Source organism: Colossoma macropomum, unplaced genomic scaffold, assembly GCF_904425465.1.
Source record: "Colossoma macropomum unplaced genomic scaffold, Colossoma_macropomum, whole genome shotgun sequence".
Classification (NCBI taxonomy): Eukaryota; Metazoa; Chordata; class Actinopteri; order Characiformes; family Serrasalmidae; genus Colossoma; species Colossoma macropomum.
Genome location: NW_023495660.1, coordinates 777,952 through 802,844, shown reverse-complemented (window position 1 = coordinate 802,844; position 24,893 = coordinate 777,952). Strand labels below are relative to the sequence as shown.

Sequence of the window (24,893 nt, the reverse complement as noted above, 5' to 3'; positions counted from 1 at the left end):
CTATTTCTCCTTCTGTATGGCTCTCTCTCTGTATCAGTCATTAGTAGTGATACAACTGTTCCAGTGTAGGGTGGTTTTTGGTTAAGACCTCGCACTGACCTTGCTATAATTGCAATGGAGAAAAAAAATAGTTAAAATTAAAGTAGGAGAATATTAAGAGTCTGTTTGGTATTATACTTTTAATTACTATTCATTATATTAAACAATGCTGTTCATTAGATTAAACTTCTTAAGGTAACACAGATGGGTTTATTAAGTATGTAATCAACTTAATTACATGTTACAAAATTAATTAATAATAAGATCAGGCTATAAAAAGGATATCGTAAGATAAAGCACAGTACTGAGAATACTGTAGCATTCTGCTGCTGGCTGGCGCTGGCGCCTGACACCACACACCTAGGCTCAGGATAGCTAGTTTAAGTTATGTGTACATGTTGTGTGTGTTATTAAGTGTCTGGGGTCGTAGGTTCTGTGTGTGTGGGTCACCATCAAGGTGAATCCAGTGGCTAGAGATGACACTGCGAAGCTCCACAAGGAAGACAGCATGGTGAGCCTTGATGATGCAGCAAAACGAGGCTGGAGCAAGTGTAGGAGGGCCCAAGGATGATGCCAGTGCAAGGAGGCTCTGCGGGGAAGTTGACGCAGTGAGGCATGACAGTGGAAGGACTGGTAAGAGACTGGAAGAAGAGAAACTGAAAGTGAAACAATTGAAGGCTTCAGCACAGGACTGCTGCAGCGAGCAGTGGAGCAGTTGGTGAGACAGCACTGCGAGAGAGAGGACATCTCGCCGGGCAGTGTTGCGGGCCGAGGAGGTTCAGCAGTGGACACGGGCAATAGGCCAAGTACGACATGGACTAGAGGTGGCTCATCACACCTACCACCATGAGGAGGGGTCACCATGAGGGTGAAGCTGGAGGCTAGAGGGGACCTCTCACTCAAGTTCTGTGTGTCCTTTTCTGCCAGCATGCTTAATAAAAAGCACTTTTTGCAGCAGGTATGGGCTAGCTCTGTGTTTCTTCTTCTTCTCTGCTCCAACTAAGAGTTCCTTCACCTTTTATTATTATTATTTAAACCCGGTGTCACCAGTCTTAGCCACACTCATTGCAATCAAAAAGAAGAAGTACACCTCATTCCAGTTGTTTAATTAGTTGGTCTGTTGATGAGGTGTGCTTAGGCTTTGTTGAAAACAAAACCTGCAGCCACACCGGCCCTTTGTGGATAAGACTGGTGACTTGAGGTTTAAACCAAGAGTCCTATTCTGACCAATAAAAGTGATGACATGTTAGAAACATTCTCCAACCTGAAACTGTGCCATATATATATATATATATATATATATATATATATATATATATATATATATATATATATTTATACAAACATGTATATAAAGTTGGGACGCTGTGCAAAATGTAAATAAAAACAAAATGCAATCATGTGCAATTAACAAATTAAATGTTGAAACTGAGAATTTAAATATATGCCCATTTTGAATTTGTTACCAACAACACATTCCAAAAGGGTTGGGATGGGGCAACAAAAGGCTGGTAAAGTTGTGTAATGCCAAAAAAACACCTGGTGATTAACTGGCAACAGGTCAGTAACATGACTGGGTATAAAAAGAGCATCCCAGAGAGGCTGAGTAGTCAAAAGCAAAGATGAGGAGGAGTTCACCACTCTGTGAAAGATTGCATGAGCAAATGTACCGTTTACCAAATAACGTTTCTCAATGTAAAATAGCAAAGAACTTCTGTTTTTTATCATCTACGGTACATAATAATATTAATAGATTCGGAGAATCTGGATAAATCTCTGTATGCAAGGGACAAGGCTAAAAACCAGTAATTGGGCCCTCAGGCGGCACTGCATTAAAAACAGACATGATTCTGTAGTGGAAATCACTGCATCGGCTCAGGAATACTTCTGAAAAACACTGTCTGTGAACACAATTTGGTGCTGCATCAACAAATGCAAGTTAAAACTCTAAAACGCAAAGAAGAAACCATATGTAAAGAGGATCCAGAAATGCTGCCACCTTCTCTGAGCCCGAGCTCATTTAAAATGGACTGAGGCAAAGTGGAAAAGTGTCCTGTGGTCCGACAAATCAACATTTGAAATTCTTTTTGGAAATCATGGACGCTGTGTCCTCTGGGCTAAAGACCACTCAGCTTGTTATCAGGGCACAGTTCAAAAGCCATTATTCATGATGGTATAGGGGTGCATTAGTGCACAAGGCATGGGTGACATGCACATCTGTGAAGGCGCCATTACTGCTGAATGATATATACATATTTTGGCAACATATGCTGCCATGCAGACGACGTCTTTTTCAGGGAAGACGATGCCAAACCACATGCTGCATGTATTACAACAGCATTGCTCCATATTGAAGGGAGTCCGGGTGCTAAACTGGCCAGGCTGCAGTCCGGACCTGTCATGCACTGAAACATTTGCTGCATTATGAAATTAAAAATACGACAAAGGAGACCCCGAACTGTTGAGCAGCTGAAATCCTATATCAAACGAGAATGGGAAAACATTTCTCTTTCAAAACTACAGCAATCGGTCTCCTCAGTTCCCAAACACTTACAGAGTGTTGTTAAAAGAAGAGGTGATGAAACACAGTAGTAACATGCCCCCTGTCCCAACTTTTTTAGAATGTGTTGTTGGCATCAAATTCAAAATGGGCATTTTTTTTTCAAAAACCATTAACATTCTTCAGTTTCAACAATTGATTTGTTGTCCTATATGTATATGTATTCTGTATATCTGTGCATGTTTTTATGCAAACATTTATAAATGCATTAACAAATGTAGCTAAAACATATAAGTGGACGTGGAAGATTCTGAATCAGTTCACAAATGTCAAAAATCGATTTTCTAAATTTGAATTTATAACATAATGTTGACGGACGGCAAAAGGCGGAACTTGGAAGTGCAGAAGTGCAGCGCCCGGACACTCTGTGACGTGCACATAAGAAAAACACAACTGGTAGGTCAGGAGTCGACAACCCAAATGTTAAAAAGAGCCATTTTGTCTTTTCAACAAAATCAAACCACCTTGGGAGCCACAATATTTTATGTTCAGTAATGTCTAGGCTAAAAGTATAGGCTAAAAAATATAACCGAAAACACAGAATTAGCTACTTTGCTCTGCTTTAAGCTTTAGCTATATCTGCTTTCCTCCCACCTCTGTCAGAAAACTTTTCCTCAAAAGTATGAGTTTCTTGTAAAATATCTCTCAACATTTGACTGTTTATGAGGCTGAAGTTGCTTCTCATTCGCCAGCTTCTTTTTTGAATTTTCCTGTTCCACCTTTAATGCTGCCTGAGGCGCCAGAATGTAAATGCGGCACCATTTGAGGTAGAACGGGAAAATTTGAAAGAGAAGCTGACTTCATCTTCTCAGCTTTTTACTGTTTGACAGTCTCTCATTGCATGTTTGACGCTCCAGGAAACCAACTGCGCTGGTTATAAATACGAATAAGTCCATTTGTCTCCAAATGTTAGTCTTAAATCTCTCTCTTTGCTTTTTCGTTAGCTACTAGCTAGGCGTTGCTATGTGACCTGCAGTCTGCATGCCAGTTCTCAGAACCAGGGCTTTCGTGCTATGTTGCACACTTTGGAGCTGAGATTCAGCATCCCGTCTCCAAGATATTTCACTGACACAGTGATCCCTACTCTCTACAATGAGACCAAAATTTAAGTTACAAAATCAAAAAAATATAAAAGAAAACAGGTAGGACAGCTTTAACATGTGCAGCGTGGACATCTATTGCCACTGGATCTTATGTCACTGTAACAGCACATTTTATCACAGATGAGTGGCAGCCAGTGTCTCATGTGCTCCAAACATGAGCAGTGAATGAGAGCCTTCTAGTTCACTTGCCACATCACTTTCATTTGTTTTATTAATAAAAGATATTGGACATGAATTCATTATGGATAATTACAAATACTTTGCTTTAAAAGTACCAAGTCCTCACACAGTGAAAAAAAAGAAATCCTCTATAGAAAAAAAAGATGCATCAAGATGCATCGATATTTGTTTTATAATCGCATCGCAGCCCTCTGAATCGTAATCTAATTGAACCGTGAGGTGCCTAGAGATTCCCACCCCTAATACTGAGTGGGTCAGATATTTCCCCTTTCCATTGTAATCTGTTAATTCAGTGACACTCCATACACAGCATTTTTAAATGGGTAAACTTTAAGTCTATTAATTATGTAGGGGCACTGGAAAGATATTCCTTCATTTACGTGTCATTTGTACACCTGTATCATTAGAGTTTAACAGGTTTGAATTTGCCTTATATACTCAAGCATACTGAATGTTTATTAATTTATTCATGGATTTTTTTTTCATGATTTTTTCATGGTGTTTGTTTTTTTTTCAGTACAGTTGAAATGCTTGCCTGTGGTAATCGTCTATACCCTGCAAATGGAGCTGATAGTGATTAGGTTGAAAATGTTGGAGTAATCCTTTAATTTCCTGCTTTTTTATATAACTCCTCATTATGTATGATACTGACAAAAAGAACATTGCATCTCATGGTTTAGGTTTATGCATACATTCATAATTTAGTATTATGAATGTATGCATATTATCTATGCATGTGCAAAGTAACCAGCTAACACCTGCTGATTTGGCATAAACAGGGCATTCACGAATGAGGCCAGCTTGTCCACAGTACAAGTTATAAGCTGATTACAATAGTGGTGTCAACAGACTGTAGAAAATTTAGCAACCTATTAGAGACACCTACACTGTATGGACAAAAGTATTGGGACAGACCTCTTAATCATTGATTCAGGTGTTTCATTCAGTCCCACTGCCATAAAATCACGCACCTAGCCATACAGTCTGCCTTTACAAACATTTGTGAAAGAATAGGTCATTCTAAAGAGCTCACTGAATTCGACCGTGGAACTATTATAGAATGCAACTGTTGCAACAAGTCAGTTTACAAAATTTCTTTTCTTCTAGATATTTCACGATTAACTGTAAGTGGTATTATTGAAAAATGGAAGCATTTAGGAACCATAGCAACTCAGCCACAAAGCGGCAGACCACATAAAGTTACAGAGCGGGGTTGCTGAGTGCTGAATCGTGCATAAAAGTTGCCGACGATCAGCTGACTCAATAACTGTTGAGTTCCAAACCTCCTCTGGCATTAATATCAGCACAAAAACTGTGTGCCCGGAGCTTCATGGCATTCGGTTTCCATGGCCGAGCAGCTGCATGCAGGCCTTACATCACCAAGCACAATGCCAAGTGTCAGATAGAGTGGTGTGAAGCATGCTGCCACTGGACTCTAAAGCAGTGGAAACGTCCATCCATAAAGGCATAGTTGTTTGGTGTGGAAGAACTTGACTGGCCTGCACAGAGCCCTGACCTCAACCCCATTGAACACTTTTGGGATGAACTAGAACGGAGATTGCGAACCAGGCCTTCTCATCCAACATCAGTGTCTGATATCACAAATGCTTCTTTGGATGAATGGGCAAAAATTCCCACAGACTTCTAGAAAGCCTTCCCAGAAGAGTGCAAACTGTTATAGCTGCAAAGGAGGGATCAATTCCCTATTAATGTCTGTGGATTTAGAATGAGATAAGAGCTCCTGTAGGTGTAACATGTAGGTGTCCCAGTACTTTTGTCTATATAGTGTATTAGCTAGGATGTATCTAATAATTTGGAGAATGAGGGTACATCGTATTATTTATTTGCACAGCAGAGGACCAGTTGAAGCTGACTATCATCACTGTGTGTTTTATGGAGCCACACGGAGACAGAGACAGCTGGCATAATTAAGAAGCACCAAGGTCACTTTAAACTTCTGTTTGTTCTGTTTTTGTTTCACACAGCTCAGGCCAAACTCAATCAAAGCACCATAAAACGATTATGCTGAGTTATCCACATAAAGACACAGCACTGTATACACTGGTGTAAACACATTGACTATTTTTTTAGTTGCCATTATAGTAAACAGCAACTATTCTACCTCATTAAGACAAACTAAAGTGTCTTTATCACTTTTCCTGCCAGCAATGAAAGTACTAACAAAGTAATTAGCGCTTAAAGCGTTTTTTTCAGGTAAGTAGGTACTGATTGTCTAAAGAGCCAACTGTTTCCATTGTGCTCTGCATGTGAATTCACAAAACCATGAGAACACAACCTCTCAATGCCATTGCATCCCTACAGTTATATAGCAAACCAAGCTGCAGACTTGTTCCTTTACTTTTCTAAAATTATAGAACTAAATTGCTATTATCTAAGCAAATAAGTAACTAATATGTAGAGTGTCATGCCACACAGGGGCACCAGTAAGAGCAAAGGCCTTGAAAGAAGAAGTTGGCAAAAGCAGTAAAAAAAAACTTATATGGGACCCATTACTCACTCTCAAAGTAAACCTGAACCAAAAATCATATTGCATTTTTTTTATACCAAGACAACACAGTATTAGGGAGAGCAGCTAGCATTTCACTTGATGACATCTGGGGTGGTGGGACACATTAAAGATGATTTTATTGTTAAATATTATTTTCCCCCCACCCAAAGCCATTTTTGATCAAAGGTTACAAGTAAGGAAAAATTTTGTCTGTGATGCTGCATAAAATGTTTAATTGGAGCCAGCTTAATTTTCTGCTTTGTATGGATGAATTAAAAATCAGGCTGACCAATCAGGGCTCCATTGTCATGGTGGTCCAAGCAAATGTGGATCAACATTGTGGCAGAACATTTAATTTTGTTGTATCAGTGGTTTTCAACTCCAGTCCTGTAGACTCATTGCCCCGCATAGTTTCAGCTATTCCCTATTTTCCATATTCCAGCTCATCAGCTAATTATCAAGGCCTTCATGAGCTAAATTACATGTAATGGGTGCTAAGAATACCTGGAACTGTGCAGGGCAGTGGGTCCCATGGGCTGGATTTGAAAACCACTGGGTTATACAACAAGCAACACATTAAAGACTATTAAAATACAGAGGTTAAAGAAAATATATGGTAGATAACTGCTGAAAAGCTGGGGAATCATTATTACTACGTGAGGAATGTATTTGTTCTTTCACTTCTGCTTTATTCCTGAGTGTTTAATTGGAATTGATGTGAAGATTCCACGACAGTTTTTTTTATTCAGGCTGAATTCAGGCATGCTTGGTGCGAGTAGGCCTTTACTGCTTTGTTACTCACACCTCTCATTTTTCAGCCTTAGCATTTTAAGTCCAAAAGTATCCCAGACAGAAAATAATAGCACCTAACAAAGTTCCTATATTAACCTTTATGTATTGATAGATGGTGGATGTACTAAGAACTGCAGTTCTATTGAGAACTCAGCAGTTTTGACGTGATACTTCTTTGCATCTGTTTGATTGATGTATCAGCAGCTGTCATTGAAATACTTGCTTGAATATGGGTACAGACTGCTTTACCTATCTCTGAAAAACAATAATAGCAAAGTTAGTTATGCTGATGTTTGGATGTACAGTTTGAAAAATGGTGCATGGCACCTCTAGGACTGTGGATATTTGATCATGGCCACATCTTAATATGCCTCAGATCCATGATGAGGCTGTTGACTCAAGAGAGGTCCAGGGGAAAAAATACAGAGCCTTTCTTACAATATGCATCATGCAATCTCTATTTCTTTCATTATACACTTCCAGCAGCCATCAGGGTTGAAACAGTGATATTCCAGTGAAGTTAATTAACAAAGGAAGTCCTAACGGTCCATGTGGGATTCCATCATTGTCTCATGATGTGCCTATGAACACCTTGATTGACTTGCTGATGTTTAATTCCAATTTGATGTGTAGGCCTTGGAGAATGACTCATTAATGATGTTGACAACAGCTTGAAAAACTCTTTGCTAACTGATTAGTATTTCTAAACCTCCATCTCCTCCTGAATGGCTGTAGGAAATGCTGTTTGGTGGATCTTGGAGAACCATTCTCATCATTAGAGATACTTTCATTAATACAGGGAAAGATAACATAGGAGAGAGTGGGGTTGTTTGGCAATCTCTGCCCTATATCGTACGTTTGTAGATACATTAGGATAACCCAATTAGCAGCAAATGAAAGCTGAACATCTAAACAGCTAAAAAGACAGACACTTTCAGTGTTAAAAATTTCCTGGAATTAATTCATTCATGTAGCACACTTGTGTCAACCAGCCCCAACCCTGTTCTTCCCTACTAATGCACTGGAGTTTATGTAGCACTCAGTCTGGTATCTTTGAATTTAAATTGGTACACTAAAGGTTTATGGGTTAGTGTAACATCTTCTTTACAGTTGATCTAGCTATGCTCCACCGACAATTGCATTCTTTAGTAGCAACGGCAGCATGATTGGACAAGCTTTATAGAATGTGGCAAATATTCCATTCAACCTAATGAGAGATTGTAGCATACAATACCTTAACTTAGAGTGCATTATTAATTTCATTTGGAAGGAAACACCCTTACAACAGACATAGCTATTTTTTGTCATCTAGTTGAGCCAACATTAACATGGTGACAAATATCATTTCCAAGTAGTGCAGGTTTGATTAGCTGTAACAACATAGCATTAGTAGCACAGCATTTCAAGAAATTCAACATAATATAGTGTCTGTAAAAGAAGTGTGCTTTCCGATTAGGTTAAAGGTCACTTTTGCCAACATTCTGTAAAGCTTGACTAACAAGTGTAGCATGGATAATTGTCTTAGTTGTCTATTGATTGATAGTCTTTAAAAACCTTCTGTAACACTGAATTTTAAGAGCCCACTGTAGATGATTTGTAGATGCTCACACTGTCTTCAACATTTTAAATATCTGTTAAACATTTTTAATATCTGTTAAATGCAACTTTAAGTCCAGCACAGTTTGATAATTCACTGATGAGTTAAATTAATTGTATTTGAGCAGGGAACTCACCATACTGTGTTGGACACCAGCTGTCTAAGAGTGGAACTCAAGAACCCTGCTGTTGATAATCAACAAGTTTCACCAGATACTTTGTTAATAATTTGAGTATATGTAGGTAATCTATAGAAGACTATCAAAATAAACATGCTAAACATTTAGGCAATATTTTAACCCAGGTAATCTCCTGGAGATTTAATTTAATTTAGTTCAAACCCGTATCTGTACTTTTAAAGAACTTAAATAGCTTGAGCAGGTGTGGCCGATTGGTTTGGCGCTTGATCCAGACTCTAGCAGATCTCCAGGACCAAGGTTGCTGACCACTGATGAAGAACAAGCAAGACTATTTAAATTCAGTATAGCACCTGTATTTAACCAATTTGCAAAATATAGAATGAATTAGATAGTCATTGCAGTAATAAATACTTTAAATGATGATCATATTTGCCTTTTTTATTTACATAGAATAAGGCCAGACCAGCTGAATTTCAACATTTGCATATACTACATTTACTGTTTTTGCACAAGCTTTGATTAATCAATAAATACTTGTGCTCATTTGGCTTCCCTGACTTCCCTATAACCTACTGATAAGGACACAGTTTTTACGTTTATTATTATTATTATTATTATTATTATTACTATTATTTTGTGTTTTGTTTTCTTGAGGTGCATGAGTGGACACAAAATGTACACGTAAATGTGTTACCCCCCCCCACACACACACAAAAAACCTTTCTAGTGTATTTTTTCAGATCATTTTCGTGAAACAATTTTCCACTAAATGTACATTAGTTAATTTTTCCTCAGATGTTACTTGTCAATTTCTGATTATAGTTTAACTTAAACTCCACATTTCAGAACCTGTTTTTATCTTATTAATGAGTGCTGCGTGAATGGTATGCAGACTTTAAGTAATAGAATGCAAACACTAATAATAATAAGAAGAATAATAATAACCATATAGTTTTATTTATAAGTGCCTTTCAAGATACTCAAGGACACTGTAGACAAAAGATTAAGATAAAGATAAAATTTAAGTGACAGAATGCAAACACTAATAATAATAATAATAATAATAATAATAATAATAACCATATAGTTTTATTTATAAGTGCCTTTCAAGATACTCAAGGACATTGTAAACAAAAGATTAAAATAAAGATAAAATTTAAGAAAAAAATGAAGTATAATGTAGTATAATGGGAGTTGGGTATTTGATAACATGGAAAGTATTTTTGGAATTTATTTTCAACCGCAGTGCAATGACAAGGGACTTCAGCTTGTCCTCAGAACGGACTAAATGCGTGCTAGTCTCTGGGGAGCGAGCCACTGTGCTGTGTTAATGACGGTGTGTAATTAGATAGTGTGTGCTTTCTGTACTGGCACAGAACTGGTGCCAAGCAGATAAGCGGAAGAGGGGCACAGTTCTGTATAATCATCCAGGGGGTTGTGTCCTCCTATCAGACTAACAGCTTGATACCTCTGACCCACAGATTAAATAAGCCTGAATTTAGGGCAGAGGGCATTTACTAGCCCTTGGTGTTTCCTCCTGACATGCATGTATGTGTATGCACTTGTACACACACTTAAAAATGCTTTCACTAACATTGTGCATATGCTTGCATGAGGAAAGATACTTAGTTGGTTCTTATGACTCCATCATTCTCTTCATATTTGTTCCAATGTTCCACCAAACACCAGATTTCACTAATTAAGAAGGTGTAGTAGTGAAATCAGGTTGGATTATGCAGGGTTAAAATTAATATCTAAAGGAATTTGCATATTTTTTGTGCCTGTCATTGAGCCTTTAAATTATTGTGAGCTTTCAGGAAATTCCCAGTAAACCATAATAGCTATTTATTTTATTTCGAATAAAAAAGAAAAATACTGTATTTGTGTTGTAGACAGTGGAAACTTTGGTTCCTATCATCAACACTGTAAAGAAATATGAGTCCATGAGTTTCTTTACAATAAATCATTTTACATCAGACCCCTCTCAATGATGGAATTGTGTAGAATTTGTTTTTTTTTTAAATCAAGACAGAATTTTTTATTGAGGTTATTTTGAACTCATGGTGTAGCATGAAATGAATAAATCACAAGTTTAACAGAAATGTAGGAATGTTACATAAAACCAAAGTTTTGTGAAAATAACTTTAAAAACTGACTGAACATTTCATAAAGATGCTCTGACATGCTCTGACATACAAGGTACACCCGCCACGAAATTGTAGACATTGCAACCCCCGGTTTCTATCACCACCACTGTAAAGAAAATTTGAGTTTTGAGTACATTTCTCTATTTTGTGCAATTTAACATCACACCACTCAGAATGACTTTGTTTACATCTTAATGATTAAATGATGCAAAAAAAAAGTGTTTATACCAAATCATACCCAGTTAACATTTCAAATCAGTTCAGTCATTTTTTACACATTTAAATGGAATATTTAAGATGGAGCAACGTTTAAAAATGAATAAGTAAAACAAAGTCATTTGAGCACAATTTTGAAATTGTGCATGGTTGCATTTATTAAATTGAAGTTTTTGCTTAAATTGTTTGCAAAACTGGATATTCATAAAATGTATATTATAAATGTATAAATATTACTTGCTAGGCCCTAGATGAGTTGGTGTGGAATAATCTGAAACTAGAGATTTTTTTAGTAAGTTCAATGTGTATCAATCTCGTATGCTTGTAATCTGCTTTACTCACAACTTGCTGACACAGTATCCCATTAAGATGTTCAGTTTTTATCACTGCCATTCTGAAATATGTCTGCCAAAGTTTAGCCTTCACAGCATGCGTGTGATGTACACTCATTTTGACATGTTTCACTTGTCATTATTTACTGTTTGAGAAGAGCCAGACCCAACAGCAGCCAGACCTTTTGAAATCAAAGCCTTGTTTGTCCCCTTTCCATTCATTAAGGAGTCACGTTTGTCCTGAGCCTGTGTGACAGAGAGGGTACCCAGGGAGGACGAGTGCTCTGAGGGGCCTTTTCTTCAATGCTGAAGCCCCTCATCAATATTCCCCTCACAGAGGTGAGATTCGGAGGCCACTGCTCTGACAGTCCAACGCAGCCCTGCAGAAATAAAACAAGAGCCATTCAGGCATTCAAGCAAGTCCTCCACCTTTAAGACCAATACACATGCACACACACATACACAGGTGAATAGACGTCCCCACCTTCACAAATGTCATTTCAATACCCACGTTTTCCAAAGTTCAACTTCTTGGACACTCGATGAAAGTGCTTAAAACTGCTATCGACCAACGCATTAAGATGTGCAAATGTTTGGGCACCCCATTCAAACTGCATGGTTTGTTTATTTTAATAATTGCAAATAAATTAACATGTCCTCTTCAGGGAACAAACTTAATTGTGGCATTATTCAGAAAATTTTAGAATTTAGACGTGAATTTAACATATTGGACAAATAAAACATAAAATGTCACGTGTTCAAACTTTTGCACATGATACATTTTTTGCTCTATATTTCTTTCCAACATATTTAATGAAGCAATTGTGTAATGATTGTGCGATACTACATTGTTTCTGTGTTCAAGTGTGTTCATTAACTTATGTTTGCTGAGAAAATCAACCAAATCTGTCATTTGACCAAAGGTACCCAAACTGTTGCACTGCTGACCTACACTTAAAATGTTTTAAGTAGCCTAGCAGCTAAGCTAAGCAATTTTTCATTCAGTAAATAAAAAGGTAACAGAACACAATACATATTACATTGTCCTGTTACCTTATATAATGTTTACTGACCTCAAAATGTAAAGCATTAAAATGTATTTATTTATTTTTAATGATGTAACTCTTTTGACCTGATTGTGCCTGGCTCGGTTTGGGCATTGGCAAATGTACAAAAAAGTTATTGTTTTTTGTTTGTTTTTGTTTTTTAACTGTACTACTTTTTTCTTCTCTTTGCCTTTGAATGCTACACGCTCATAGGCCTTCTGATTTCTGCTAATTCATGAGTCATAAAGCCTCTCGGGCTACAGCGCTCCTAGTCTAGTCTTCTGTTAGAGAGAGAGAGAGAGAGCTGCTATCTCACCTGCACTAACGACGGCTCGCGTAAGTGATGGAGGTAGACGAAGCTTGCGCCCTCATTGCGAGCCTTCTCCGCTGTTTCCATTGGGCGGCAGTGCGCGTATCCTTTAGCTCGGACTAAAGCGCTGCCCACCGGTACTCACTGAGGAGGAGGAGGAAGAGGAGGAGGAAGAGGATGGAGTCGGCGTCTCAACACCTTCAACTTTCATCAGCCGCAACCGCCGCACGGGACGCGACCCCCGGCCACACGACGGCGTATCAACCTTGATTTTTCTCGCCATCCTACCGTCTTTCACGCCCGCGATGGATGCTGGCTGCGCGTTTTGGCGCCCGCGCGCTTGTTGAGCAGCGGCGGAGGCTTTAGGACCGCGGGGACTGCAAGAGGGGCTGCGATTGTGCACATAGCTCCAGAGGAAAGCCCCCCGGGTCGGATGTGCTAGCGCAGGATACTTCTCCATAGAAGCTAGGTGTCGTCAGCGTTAGCGACGCTGCGTGCTGCTGGAGAGCGCCCCATGTGCGCGCGGGGGATGGCTGGGCACTGCGGCCACGGCGGGGGACGTCTGTGACACGCTCCAGACTTCACTGATGAAGACCCCTCCATCTCCTCGCACGCCTTCCTTCAGTTTTCTTTCTCAAGATTAGCCTAAGTTTGTCTCCCCCCACCCCCTCCTGGTCCTCACATCTGGCTGAGAGACCCTGCGCGCATTCTGAACAATTTAAAGGCTGCCAGCATGCGTCTCTGCTTCGGATTAAGCCGCCCTCATGAGAGCCCGAGATCCAGCCTTGCCTGACTGGGATAGTCTATTGCTCCATCATTTCATCTTTCGTTGATTTTCCTTTTTACGGGAAGACGGAGAGGTGTTTTCTGCCTGTTCAGCCAGTGTGATGGTTACTCTCGGTCTGTACTGACAGCGGGATACGATCGTTTTTGGGGCTTTTTGGGGTAAGCTCATTTCTCACTTTTTCCTTTTCCATTGTGTTAAAGTTCAATGAAGATAATTCGTCATGAGATCCGAAAAGGCAGTTGGTCCATTTCGTTTGGTTTAAGCAATCACGGGGATAGCACATCTCAGAGTCACCAACTCTGGCCAATATAAAAGACAGAATGGTGCTCCTTGAATAATTTGAGGCGATCTTGCTTCATCGGTCTGCAATGTTCGCTTCACTGCTTCATGCTGGTATCGTTTTTACACTGTCTTCTAGTTTTCTGCATGTATGTATTCTCGCGATTTCTAGCTGCGTTTCTGCAACGTGTATGCCACTGTAACTTGTAGGCTTTGTCTTAAATATCTTAATTTAGGCAGCAGTTTGTTTCTGAGATATTGGAATGAAACGGCTGTAACCCTGCAGTGATTTTTTATGACCGCTCGCTTGTGAGAGGAACAAATCATTAAGATAACGTGATACGCTTTAACGTGCGCATGAGGGTGTGCGTGTGTGTGTGTGTGTGTGTGTGTGTGTGTGAGAGAGAGAGAGAGAGAGAGAGAGAGAGAGAGGGAGGGAGCGGTGCTGTCTAAGTGAACAGTAGTCTCTCTGCATCATTTTCTGACAGCAGTCTGAATATGTGAGAATGAGCGGTACATTTATGACAGAAATGCCTTCGGCCGCCTGATCCTTGTGTCTGCTTCACATCGCACTGCAAACTTAACGCAGCACGCACACACTCACACACACACACACACACACACACGCACGCGCGCACAAACCGCCCCGTGGAAATACGCAGCTGAGCTTTTCTCCCATCGCCACGGCCGACGAGATTTCAACCAAATCTTCCGTGGCTCCTGTCAGCCTGCGTTGCAGCATTCGTGAGGGTAGCCTGCGTTATGGCAAGTCTGACACTTGCCAATGCATTTCAACGCATCACGCGCGTAGCTACAGTAAAACACCAGCAGAGAGCAGAGCAGAGAGAGACGCTTCTCTCTAAATGAGGTGTGCTCTGGCGATGAAGATGAGGAATTTATCTGTCAAACCAATATTGAAGCCCAAGTCCCATCTGAATAAGGAATTCCTCTATATTGCTCCAATAACCTTGATGGACGGAAGGCTGACAGCCGTTTAAGTTTGATTTCAGAGCCAGCTCATAGTGCAGTCTGTTGGGTTCCTAATACTTCGGTTGTTGTGATGAAGATTGAAGTAATGAGGAAGGAGGAGTAGTACTGCATGCTGGTGAAAGATTGCGCTCAGTATGAAGGAGAAACGCTTAGACCCGAGCCTGCCAACTTCCGAGCTGCTCATTAGAGTACACTTCAGCATATGTTCCCTGGAGACTTGATTTAAACCTGATTTAGTGCTGAACTTTAGTGTCCCAGTGGAAAATAGCTGCATATAGGCTAGACCTGAACTGTCTTTGTCTCAGCACAGTTCTGTAGTCTGAACCACGTTAGGCCCTTTTATCGCCTGCTGTTCTGGACGTGACAGACTGATTAAAGCCTTCCTTACCTTTGTAATGACACATTCTTCAAATACAAGTCCAATAACCTTCATTGGGTAAGAACAAATTAAAGAACATGCCTCAGAAATAACTCAGCACACCTCTGCCAATATCCATTTTTTCTACATGAAAGGCAAATCTGGAGGAATATGTGTCCGAGCTTAGATATGTACACAGGTTTTTCATGCACTCAAGCCTTTTTGAGCACTGATGAAAGTTGAACCAATCAGATTCTATTCTCAAGGAAGTTGAAGTAATTCTACACATCTTGTCAATTTAACTAGAACTAGCACTCGACCTCCTGTGATAAACAAGAATGCTTACAAGATGACAAAAAAAAACACTTCTTTAAAATAAAAACAAACAGTTCCTGTGACAAAACGAGCTTTTAACTTTCATTCTGCCATTTTACATTTAATCCCATTCGTTTATTGGTTCAATAGTGGCTAGATGGTATTTTTGCCCCATCAAGACTCAGTTGTGTGAAATGCCAAGGAAACCTCTGTCGCTAACATAAGATGGATTCTATTTCTTCAATTTTCACTGTCTTCAGTTATTATCAGTATGCATTTAAATCACAACAGATAATTTTTTGTTTTTATTAGTTTAAATCTCTATCCAGACTGCTGTCAAACGTAAGTTGCAGCAATTTTTGAGTTTATGACTCCCCACCTTTCATTAAATATACTTATGTTCACACACAACCTTATCTGCTGTAATTTCCCCCTGAGGTATTGCTTTTGTTTAAAGAAATGAAATGTAGCTATGATGCCCTTTTTTTCAAACCTTAATTAGATGCCACTCTACAATGTTCTCCAATTTATGGACTTAGCATCCCCAGGGCCTTAGACTTCCCTCGCTTATAGGCTATGTTAACTCATATTTATATCAATGTGATTTAGTGTCGTGTATAAATGTTATTACGTTCAATTTATGAGCATTTGGGGAATAAGAAGTCATAAAAATGCAAGAATTTAAATGCAACCAATCAGAGTGCTTAATGAGGTAATTTGCATATGGATCATTGAAAGAACGATCAGAGGAAAATCTGTTTTTTTTCATGCGAAATGGGTACTTAGACATAATAGAGGAGAAATGAAGTGAACAATGGAGAGGAAGAGAAAGAAGGTGTGTACAGCTCACATACTAGCCATGAAATTGTTTTGTTTCTGGAGGCAGTAGAATAGATAGAGAGTGTGAGTTTGTATGGGGATGAGAGAAAGAGAGAGAGAGAGAGAGAGAGAGAGAGAGAGAGAGAGAGAGAGAGCAAGACAAAGGGGCAAAAGGACAGCATAATGAAGAGAATATGCTCTGGGAGCGCAGAGCTTAAACAACAGCTTGTTCGCCTTTGGTGCTTAAGCTTGTCTGTTCCATCCCTCAGGCCACTGAAAGATACAGCACCCCAGTAACAGCCCACTGATCTCACAACAGGCCTGGGATTTTAACAAGCCAAAAAGTCCATTCTCCATTACTTTATGCTGGGGCTGCATGATAGAAACCCCTCAATATTCTGGCAAAATATCATTATTATGGTATAACAAAATGATATAGAATTTCCAACTATTCTGCTTTATGTAGGCTAGCAAAACAAGTTGTGTATTTTCGATGCCCACTGTAACAACAATTATATGTATCACAAAATAAAGTTGATGTAAATAAAGTTGACCAATCACGACCTTTTATGCATAATAGCGCATTTGGGTCCATGCTTTGTTAACAGAGTCTTGAGTTAATAGCTTTAATAGATGAAGGGAAAATATCTATTATTTCACTATCAACAAATACTGGCTCTGTATTATTCGGATGCCTTATATTGATTTTTAAAGGCTGCAGTACAGCAAAAGCTTCCATCACATTCAGTCATGAGTGCACATGCACGCAAAAAAAGCAATATAGAGGAGCAGAGAGCAGTTTTAAAAATTTATTTATTTTTGGACAAAGCTACACTGTACTAAGTACAGAAATATTAGAGAGTCTGGTCTATATCTTCAAACAAATTCATTAGAGGGACTGTAGTAATTGGTTCATGTGTGTATGTGTGTCTGTATCTTCTTGTGAATTCACTTTTGTGCATATGTGTGCATCTGTGTGCAAATGGAAATGAGGATTTGTGGCCCATTGTGGAATACCATGTGTTGAGACTAGAATGATTGGACCAATTGCTGTGGATTTGCAAGTGCAGCACTGCCACAGGGACTCTTTAGATGTCTCTTTATCTTCCCTGTTATATTTGTAATTATTGTGAAAGGCACTGATGGCACTGGCATTTCATGAAGAGCTTGGGCTTTGGGGACGAAGCCTGCTTGCTTGTGCGTCATACGGCAAGATGAGATGGAATTTGCACAGGAGCAAAGCAAAGCCAAGCCAAGTGCTCTCAATGCTTATATAGATTTGATTTTAAGCTCTCTATGGGAAGGAGGCAGATTTTTAGTAATCTTTCTTTGGCTGTATGAGGGGTACTTACTGCTGTGTTTAAGGTTTATATTTGCGCTCACAGATAACGATATAATTACTGCCATGAAGTGGTAAGAACTGATGTTCTGAAATGATAATTACATCTTAAAAACTCCTGAGAGATCGCAGGCTGCATTCAGTTGCTAGCAGTGTTTTATGATATCGCTGACTCACAGAAATAATTAAAGAATGTTTACTAGGTCTGACGTATACGCTCCTGGCTATAGGTTTCTGAAGCCGAACTGAAGTCTTGTGTGCTTTCATAACTCCTCTCTGTACATCAATGGTCTGTTAAATGTTCTGGAATTACAGTACACAGCTGCTTGATATGAAGCAGAGGTCTTATGGCCCCTGTCTACCACATGCCAGTTCCTTCGATACAGTCGAAATTCCGTTGCTGCCTTTTTTAACTCCTGTAGCCTGAACAAAGCTGGCTCATTCTTTGTCAAAAGGAAATGCAGAGAAAAGTCACAAGAATTTCTCTGTCTATTCAATTTTTAAATCAAATGGTGTTATAGAGAAAATACAAAGGCACAAAGCAGGTATACAGGATGATATCGGAAGCATGTGCTGATAGCAGATACTTATTTTTAAAGAGTCATTGTCATTGGACTGATGGTTTAGATTTGACCGATAATCCAAATTGATATTTGGCAATGCAGTTAATGTATTCCAGATGGGCACAACGTTTAGGCAACACTGCGCTATTGAGCTAAAATGTCTCCATTTTACCACATCACACAAATAAGTTTTATATTTCTTTGTAATGCTTACCCAGGTATTTAGTCCGAGTTTTTGTATGGAATGTCATCAGCTTTGAGCTTGACAGCCCAGAATTACTATTCTGGTGCATCTGTACCGTGTAGTCCATTTAAAAAAAAAAACAAAAGAGATTGCTGGTGAAATACCCAGTATACATGATGTTAGTGGAATGCACACTAAATTGTATTACTTACTTACTCAAGACTATTATGACATCCCATTTCAGTAGCTCAACTCATATTGAAAATCAGGATCTCCAAGGATAGAAGCTCAAGCCTGTCCACAGCTATTACTGGACAGAGAAAACAATGATTGAACATGATCCTGATTTAACAATGATTGGTTAAATCAGGGTCATGGTAATGCAGTGGTTAGAAAACAATAAATGAATCCGTCCCATTACTATTGGAGCCTTAAAAAAAGCATTTAACCCTGAAGTTGCTTCAGAGGAACTACCTAGTAATTGGCATCTGTAGGTTTGTTAGGAACAAAAAGCACAAGGGCGAGCTCAGAGGTGGTTCACTGTGGTTTGCGAACTGTTCTGGTAATTACTATATTAATCAGAGAGATCAGGGGTCAACAGAGTGCACAATGGCTCTAATGAAACAAATCAAATGCTTTATCTCAGTGATCTGAAAGACAGTTGAATAGATATGATCTCATACCGGCACCTATCAGACGGCTAATTTTGAAAAGCCATTATTAGTTAAGTACAATGATCTACAGTAGAGGAAAACAGTTTCATTCTGCAGCAATAGCACTCCAGTAAGCTGTAAGCAGTGTTATAGTTAACATTACATTATTTAATTATTATTCAACTAATAAATTGATTGTAATTTTGGACAAAATCTTCAGGAATGGAATTTAGGAAGCCCCCATTGGTATATTAATGGGGCACAACACATACCTTCTACAAATAAGTTAATAAAGGGATGAAGATATAAAATGATGTTGTACATAAAAGACAAAACATAGAACCTCTAGAAAATGCTCTATTGAAAAAAGTAAGCAGCTGTCCCAGAGTCATTGCTTAAATAGAGATTATATGGCACTTACAAATCAAAGCGACAACATGTTAAAAGCATCCCCTAACATGAACCAATCTTGCAGTCTCTGCAGGTATGAGAACAGTAGGAGTTTAGACCCAGCTAAACATGCCTTTGATATGCAGACACTGATGGCAACCGTCCATTTGTGGTAGGAGTAATGCAAGCTTCCCCAGACACAGGGTAAGGATCCTGTAGAGTTAGAAATCACAGAGCAATTTTTAGCCTACAGACTGTATAATCACCATAAATTAACCTACCTGCTTGCTCACCATTACATTAAGAGGGATCTCCTGGTAAGGATGTAATAAGAAAACCCATATTCACACCATCACAGGAACTTGCTTGGACTGCCTCGTTTTTTAAGGGAGTCAACTCAGGCAAAGCTGAGCTGAGAGGGTTCCCCCAGAAGCCTCTTGATTTGATCCATCACATCTATGGTCAAACATCTAGGAGAACAGGCGAGAGAGGCAGTCACATGGAAAATAAGGGCTCAGGGGCATACTTCTGTACACTTACACATCGTCCACTTGTAAAGAACAGCATGGATCACGAAAGATGGAGGTGAACATTTGCATTTCAGTCTTCACCTTAATTCAGACTGAGAATTGCAAAAATAGCAGGAAAAGCTAGCAGGGAGCCTGGTGGTTGAGAACTGCCATAGTAAGAAAGACTCTGGTAATGGGCTCTTTCTTCAGTGGCCTCCGGCTGTCCACTCTAAACATCTCAATGACCGTCATTTAGAGGAGCCTGCAAAATGCACACTGTCTCTCTTTTACCAAGCCATTTTCATGGACCAGTTGTTTTTTAGTTCAAGGCATCAGAAGGGAAATATAGGCCAGTAGTGTCATCTTGATTCTGTGTATTATTCTTTTCATACACTAAAGTGCTTGTGTATATCGACCTTTTATGTGGTCTGTATATACACAATTATATTTTATAATTTACAAAGGATGAACAGGACTGTATAGTAGCCAATACTGAAATGAGGGCATTCCGTACTCCGACTTGGCTGTTTTTTTTCCCTCTCAGTCTTTTTGGTGGCACTATCCTGACAGAAGCAAGCTAATGTTGTGGCATAAGAGTTATAACAAAATCATTTTCCCACTGTCGGCTTATATTGTGCTTCAGAAAAATATATGGAAGCATCCCAAGGGGATGGAAAGATGAAATGCTGGTCAATTGTTTCACACACAGAAATAAAGATTGAGGCGATGAAAGTGTTGTCCTACTGCCCAGATGAAATTGCATTCACAGGTGTAATCAAATCTTTTTTGTGTGTGTTTCTTTTCCCTGAGGCAAGGTGGGCTAAAGCGAATAGTTCTGTCAGTGATGGAGCAAACGGGCCGCAGCTCAGCAGAACGCTAGAATTATCATGTTCATCCTTTTTACTGCCATCCAAAGCTTTTTTTTGTTACATCCAACAGAGCCACCTGTGAGGGCCTCGCTGCTTGCAAAATAAGGTTGGTGTGTATGTTAGACACATAGCACATATGTGCAAAATATAATAGAACGTTCATAGGCTCTGGGTTAAAAAAAGGAAAAAGTGAAAATCTATTGAAGGATTTTTTTTGCCTGCACACATTTGCCAGTGGCGGTTCTGGTTACTCATTCATGAAGGTTTTCTGTGTGATACAGTGCACATTACAAGATGGATAAACCTCCTCCCTTCACAATCCAGCAGCTTTTGGAAAGAGACCTTGGATTTATTGTAGTATCAGCTGAAGGCTATAGCTGCTTCTGCAGCACAGATAACTCAGCATTGACCAACACTTCTTGTCTACGAGAGTGATGTCTCACAAGAGACAAATAGAGAGAGAGAGAGAAAAAGAGAGAGAGAATCAACTAGCAACCCTCCAACTTCACTGTGTAAATCATTAAGGCCTTCTTGGATACAATGGACCCTATAAATAATGACTTTTGCAGTCTTGTGTTTGCTGTGTTTGGCTTTGGAGAACATTTTATAAAGGGCAAGGTATGAAGTCTGCTCATAACACCAGTGGCAGCCTCAGCTCGATGTCTGGCAACACTGTAGATGGTTTGTAGATGCTTTTAACCCTTCCTAATCTATCTTCAACTTTACATTCAGACTTTGGCGATTCATTAAAAGTTGCCACCAGCAGCGGGGAGCCTTAAGGGCATAATGAATTCCTGGGAACTAAAAATAAATGTCTGTAATTTCTACTTCATTTTTATGTAATAGAATCATTATAATTCTTGTATTTAACTCTGCACAGCATTATAGCTTTACTCTTATTTCACTGTTACATTTTATTTGGAAACTAAAGGGTTAAAATATTAAAACATCCAATGAAAAATTGTCTAACCAGAATTTTTTTTTCCTTTGTGGTATCTACATGGTATCTATGCAGATATGGCCAAACAACTCATCCATTAGTTAGGACTTTAGGACCTGTACAAAAGTAATAACAGTAATATTACTCCATCCATGTTTTCCCCAACTTCATCTCTTAAACATGTGAAGTTCAAAAATGACATCATTCTGAGCTTCTACTTCTTAACAGCATAACTACCAATGTAATTTGAAATTAAATCAATCAGTGGTGTTTTGATTTACCATGGGTTTGACCAATTTTGTGAGATAAAATGTCACTCTAGGAATGACAGTAGTTAACTACTACTGTTACCTCATAGTTTCTGAGCAGTTGTGTGCACACATTCAAAACAGAATTTTGAACGCTAAGCGCTAAGTTTCATTTAATCAGAGAAATGAAATTAAAATATAAACATTTAAAGAGAAAAGCAGGTCAACAGGCAAAAAGCCACTTGCATTAAAACATAAACTGACATTCAATAAAAGGTATATACAATTCAACTTAACTTTTCTGTATCCCTATACCTATACCTAACCCTAACCCTGGTCCTAACCCTAACACTTATGTAATAGTTAATATTATGTATTAGTAATAGTAAATTATGTTGTTAACAATTTGTGTACTTGTAGAAAAGCTGCCAGGGAATATCAAAAGAACAGGTGACCCAATTTTACAGTGACTATATTGCCTGAACAAGTAATGTAAGTGCAGTCATTTTTCTCCATTGGTGGAAGGGGGAGGGTGTTTCAAATTCAAGCAGTCATTTTCTGCTAGTGAATCAAATATCCAACGGGTAAATCAAGTAACCAGACTTACTATTGTGAGTCATGCCTTCTTCCTGATTTATCATGCATAGAACACATAACAAATCAGATGCCAATTAATTTATTAATGTTTTTTTTTTTTTTTACAGCATTAGTAAATGCTAGCTGGTGTTTACATTGTGTGAACACGTCATGGCAAATGGACCAATAATAAAAATAATCCATTTCAATTACTTGGAATAAAATCTTATGTTGATATACATGAAAATCACAAATGTCTTTCCTTCTCCTATAATGTTACCTTTTTAGAGATAGGAGGTTTTGTTAGGACAGCAGCCATATATAGCTTTCTGCAGTCATTTGCAAAAGTTTAGGCACAATAAATTTGTAATGTAATTTGACTGGAGGACGTTCTGACTTTTGTGTGCAATTGTATATATCTGTGTTTCTAAACCCAGTCCCCAGGAATCCCTGAACAATTCACATAGTTGTTTCATCCCTTGTTATGAGTTAGGTTGGAGCAAAATGTGGACTGTCTACAGGCCCCTGAGGACCAGAGTGAGAAACACATGTATTTATATAAAAATATTTCTATGCCTAGCCCTATGTCAGTAACAAAAATGTTTTTACATGTTCTGTTTGAAAAATGAAACGTAGCTTTTGTAAGGAAGTACTTCACAACAAAAAAGGCAATTTCGTTGGTCCTGATTTTATGGGTTACTCCTGTTCTTCTGTAGTTTTCTAACAAAGACTCAAAGACTTTTGCACATCACACACACGCACACGCGCACACACACACACACACACACACACACACACACACACACACACAGTGTACAAGCTGACACTTAAGCATAAAAAGACTGACAAATGCCCAGTTCTCTGAGTACAGGAGCGGTACAGAAGAAGGTGCATAAGAGAAACAACATCTGTTGGGTAGCTACCTGGTGCTGCTTTCAAAGGGAGAGGGACTAGTCGCATCAGCAGCTCCACACAACCACCGTTTGACACCTCTCTATCCTGCAGAGAAAGCTTGCTGACTGGAAAGAGGCAGCCTGGAAGAGGATTGGTGAGGCATTGATGTGGAATGGCTGAGGAATTGTCTTGTTCAAGGGACATGACTGTCCATTTTTGGTCAAAAAGAAAAATGATACCAAATCCAGGAACAATCATTGATTTTATGGCATGCATGGGGTTGTCAGATCCAGGCGTGTAAACAATTATTACAGAAAATAATAAGCACAGCTTTCTGCATCAAAAATTAATATCCGCAAAACTCCCACTTTTGTATAACTAAAAATTCTTCCTAATTTATCACACATAGAACACAACCAATCAGATGCCACTTAATTGGCATAACTTAGTTCAGTTAATTTTACTTTCAGTTTGTTTTACTTTGACTCGACTCTACCAGGGAGCCCCTAGAGGTTGTATACACATGGCACAAACACATACCAGGAAGCTACAGGCTAGACTATGTGAAGAAGACATGCCGATTCAGAACAATAATTAGAAATATGTGGTGTTCTGTGTTTTATGAAGTTAAATTGTAAAGGATTCAGCCGAAACACAGAGATAAATGCTGCAAAGATGCTATTGAAAAGTTTGATTCAGCTAGACTTTTTAATCAGTTGAACCAATTCATTGAAAAGTACCAGTTTAAAAGAATGATTAGTTTATGATTCAGACATGAATAATACCTTGCACCTATTCTAACTGTGCATTTTATCAGGTACCCCTACCATAGGTACACTGTAGCTCATGTGCACAATTTATCAGCCACTCTACCTTGTCCATGGAATGGAAAGGGACTACCATAGGACCAATACTGACTAGACATTATTTGGGTGATGGACCATTCTCAGCATGCTCAGATGTTCTAATCTGAACAAACATAGCTTGATCCTGGTTTGGATCCTCCACTGGAAACATTTACAGTCAAGTTACAGCACAGTTTCTGTCTGATAAAAGCCAGAGTTTTGAAAGACAGTTACTGAATTCAAATCAGAGTCCAATAATAATACTGGCTGCTATTGATGATAACAATAAAGGACTATTTTTGCTATGTTTTGAACTCACAATCTTGATGTTTAGCATGTCTTTATTATACTAATGAAGATATGAT

The 24,893-nt window shown here is 38.9% G+C and overlaps 1 protein-coding gene across 1 annotated transcript in view; it reads left to right on the top strand.

The window, feature by feature from the left end:
- Nucleotides 1-13,509: 13,509 nt before the first annotated feature.
- Nucleotides 13,510-24,893, top strand: part of il1rapl1b (interleukin 1 receptor accessory protein-like 1b) — a 419,828-nt gene continuing 408,444 nt past the window's right edge. Inside the window, exon 1 of the mRNA XM_036563167.1 lies at nucleotides 13,510-13,915. The gene's annotated coding sequence lies outside the window, so the exon portion shown is untranslated. The remainder of the gene's footprint in view (nucleotides 13,916-24,893) is intronic.